This window comes from Rosa chinensis, chromosome 1 (assembly GCF_002994745.2).
Source record: "Rosa chinensis cultivar Old Blush chromosome 1, RchiOBHm-V2, whole genome shotgun sequence".
Classification (NCBI taxonomy): Eukaryota; Viridiplantae; Streptophyta; class Magnoliopsida; order Rosales; family Rosaceae; genus Rosa; species Rosa chinensis.
This window is the reverse complement of record NC_037088.1, coordinates 33,893,278-33,897,405: the sequence shown is the minus strand read 5'-3', so window position 1 is coordinate 33,897,405 and position 4,128 is coordinate 33,893,278. Positions and strand designations below refer to the sequence as shown.

The 4,128-nt window shown below is 35.1% G+C and overlaps 1 pseudogene; it reads right to left on the bottom strand.

Annotated features, from left to right (window-relative positions):
* Positions 1-669: 669 nt before the first annotated feature.
* Positions 670-3,344, bottom strand: LOC112165439 (annotated as a pseudogene).
* Between the last annotated feature and the right edge of the window lie 784 nt (positions 3,345-4,128).

Genomic DNA, 4,128 nt, shown 5'->3' with positions numbered 1-4,128 from the left:
TCACGTCAAACACTCTACAAGACTCTTAAACTGACTCGATGACTCAAAACACGAAACTTATGGGAGAAACAAGGCTAAAATGGGGCATATACTCATTAATATCGTCACACTTTTTGCTCCTATCACACTACAGCTCAACTTATATTCCAGGTATTAAGGTTGAAAAATTACAACAAAGTGTTTAGGATACACCACAAACAGATGAAAAATGTATAGAGGAGGTTCAAATTTCAGCACTAGCTATCAATAACAAATACAATAGATAATTATGCTACCGGAAAGTTGTTTCAATACAAATTAACAGCCGTTAATATTGTTTTGCTCTTTCTTTGTTTCACTTTGTTACATTCCTTGCACGTTAAGTTAAAGAGGTAAATATATGTTGCGATATTTACTTATTTAGTTCCAGTAGTACAGCAATAACTCAACAATAGCTAGAGTTCAGTTCTCATTTCTACCTCTCCTAGGTTTTTGCCCCTGGAGAAGAAGAATAATAATAATAACAGAGGTAAACATATGGATAATCAGTTACCAGGTCTAAATCCTGGCACTGGAAAATCTTTTATTCACCATAAAAGGGAAATGGCAGATACAAAGTTTTTAGCAGTAAGGAAAAAAATGGGAGAAAAAAAAATTGATCCTCCTTTACTAGGGTGTGAACTTATGCTATCAAGTGCTAAGTCCAGCAAATACAAACACTTGTTTTGCTGAGTCTATGACCCTTCCTTCGGCTGAGTAGGAGAAATCAGAAAATTCCATATAGTCAAAGTCCTTGAGAATTTGGGGATGTTCTTCATCTACCAACTCCTTTGATGCCTTGATGATGGTACCCTCTACTGGAACTGCAAATGCTCCTAGAGTATATCTTTCGTTTTCTCCACACATCATGACTCGATGATTCACCGGATGCATTCTCCCATTGCTCCATGCCTCTAAGCCACCATGGACATTGGACAATAACACATGACTACTCAAGGTCTTGTATACACGTTTGGTCTAATTAATTTACCCAAGTTATAAATCATTTAATTGTAATCTGTACCATAAGAGGATCTCCAACAATAAATACAAAGGAGTTAGGAGATAGAGAAAACTTGATCCATTGTCCATCCTTGGTTTGAAATTCAAGTCCTGAAACTTGATCATCACAAATGATTGTGCTTAATAATTTGTCAATGTGAGCATGAAGCCCCTGCATGTACTCCCCAGATGGAGATTAGCTATATTTCATTATTTGAAGCAGTGTTTTACATGCGATGATTGAATTCGATTTCTTTCCTAAACCATATCTATCAAGAATCATCAGTTCAATCATATCCTTAAGCTCATCCAGCTGCTTTATCATATTAACTACAGTCTAACTGCATCAACAAGAAAGAAATATATAGTATTAACCAAAAATCGAATGACAAATTCAAGATTATAGATGTGGAAATAGGTTAAACAATGAAAACATTATACATGCAATTACCAAAACTGGTCATGACCATTTGGCCACATTAGTTCTGTGAAGTTTCTCAGAGTCATAGTTGGAGGCATCTTCAAGTCCAAAGCTCTCCAACAAGCGAATACTTGCATATACTGCCCAAAGTAACCATGGTAAGGCTTTGGATTCATATTCTTTTGCTTGATCTGAACCAGAAGGCTAAAAAGGTGCCTTTCATAGAGAAAGTATCAGCTCTTAACTGCAAAGGTATCTTATCATGCACTATTTCAAAACAACCATAACATTTACATGCCTCTCCAACCCTCTTGCACAATTGATACCACTTGTCAGTTCCTCGGTCTATTTCTAATGAATTGAGTGAGAACTCTATGTGATAGGAGCATAATTATGCGATAATAATGTTGATAATTCCCATATTTACTTTGTTAGTTTATCTTATTTTCTGGTTAATTTAGTTGTTCTTATGTTTATTAGGTTTTCCAAAGCAAGGAAAGAAATAAGAGCAAAAGGAAGGAGATATGTGCAAATAATGGAGAATTGTGGACTCTTGATGAATCAAGGAAGCTTAAGGCAAGATGAAGAAAAAGATATTCAGCAATTAATTCTCTTGGCTGCTCCTATTGGGTAGAAGGATGTCAATGAATCCTAAATCAATCAGAACATTAATCAAGGAGATAGAGTCCTAAAAGGAAAGAAGGAAAGAGTTACAAACTGAATAAAATCTCTCCTTGGACGTTCAAGAAAAGGAGATCTCACATACGAAGAAGTGGAGACGTACCAGAGCTTAAGAAGAAGCAAGACTGCAAAACCACACCAGAAACGATCGATCGTTGGAATTTCCGAGATCGATCGCTGATCTGTATTTTCCAATTTTCTGATTTTTGTTGTCTTCTCTCTCCATGAACTCCTTTGTGGCTTTGATTCCCATTATGTGTAACTAAATTTCCAGTTAGAGGGCAGTTGAAGCCCTAGACATGATCCATAACATGCTTTGACATTCAATTTGTTTTCCAATTAATAAAGTTGAGGTTTTGTTTACCGATTTCTCATTGATGAATTCTATGTTTGTATGCTTTGGAGGCCTACTTAGTATGCATGCTAGGGTTCTAATACTTTGATTTTTTGATGCCTGGATCAATAGTTGGATTCCTCAAATTGTCTACAGAAGTAATTGGTAGTTTTCACTAGCAAGTAAACAAAACCCTAGGTTTAGCAAGGCTCTAAATCAATTGTGATGCCTAGTGATTGCTCAAACTCTTTCCAAACTTAATGATCTCTGCATGTTAAATCAAATAAACGTACCTTTAGGTTGCATTGCTTGTGAATAGTCTAGGTGTAGAGCACTTCCTGCCTAGCGTACAAAGTAAGAAAGAGTAATAGGTTGTGTTCAAGCGTACTGAGCCAATCTGAGCGTCTTCAACTAAGTTAATTGGTAGTAAATTGGACAAAGTCTGTTGTGTGTGATTGTTGGGGGTGGATACTTCCTTCCTAGCTAGTTTCATTATCTTAATATCAACCAACTTCAAATCTGGTTCAATTTAGTTTTTCTTTCTGTTCTCTGTTTTTCTGTATTTTATTCCCATAGCAAATCAACTCCAAAATTCACCAAATTTTGTGTGCTAGACGGTTTTTGTGTTTAGTACGTCTCTGTAAATTTTAGTATTTTTATGGGTTGTTTTGCTTAGATTCTTAGTTTGTTTTTCGACTGCAGTTCAGTAGGAACTGCAGTCACGTTTTGTGACTTTTGTTGAAGCTTTTAGTTTAACTTAATCCTCTGCGAGAGACCCTTATTTCCCTATATTACAATCGACATATTTGCAAGAGAATAAGAAAAATCAATAGCTTTAAATTTAGCTATCACTATGCTTGGAATTTGGTTTTGAAAATCTGAACCCATTTCCTACTGTTTCTCCTGGAGAGGAGTATTGTATCTCAAATGTAGTAGTTCCTTTGTGTTTCTGATGATGACCTTTTTTGTTGGTGTTTTATTTATAAATACTGGACAGCTCTTGAAGTGACAATGATATATAACCAAATACTGAATTTTCAAGTGTTTAAAAGTCTCTCAGCTAGTATCGATGACTGGATGAGATGCTATTTTGGTCTGTAATTATCAACTCTTTAAAGGATCTTAGGTTTTGAAGACAAGTCCATTAGACATGGTGGCTGTTCAGAAAATCCAAGAACAGTATAAGCTCATATACATATACCAATCATATAAAACAAGTATATGTAAGAAATAGAGTTTAGACACAAGCTACCAACAATATTATAATTTCCGAACAATAGAGTTCTGCTAAAATCAGAAATTGATATAGCATTGGCAGCCTCCGCATAGTTAACAGTAGGAATCACTCAAATAGTATAAAGTAACCACAAAAGATAGACTGTGATAAATTTTCGGAAGAAATTACTCTTCTTTTCATAACTTAGTTCAACATGCATTTTCTATTTCTGATGTCTTCAGTTATTGTTAAACGTAACTTATAATTGTTTTAGAATGAGGGATTTCGAGAGAGATGGATGAGAGAATTGTGTATTCAATAATATTGAGAATAGGAGCCCTATATATAGGGATTACAAAGTACATGTTCTAATGTTACAAGGAAAACTATTCCGAATAGGACTAGGAATTCTAGAACATTCTCTCCTATTACAATCATGAAACTAATCCTAGTTTG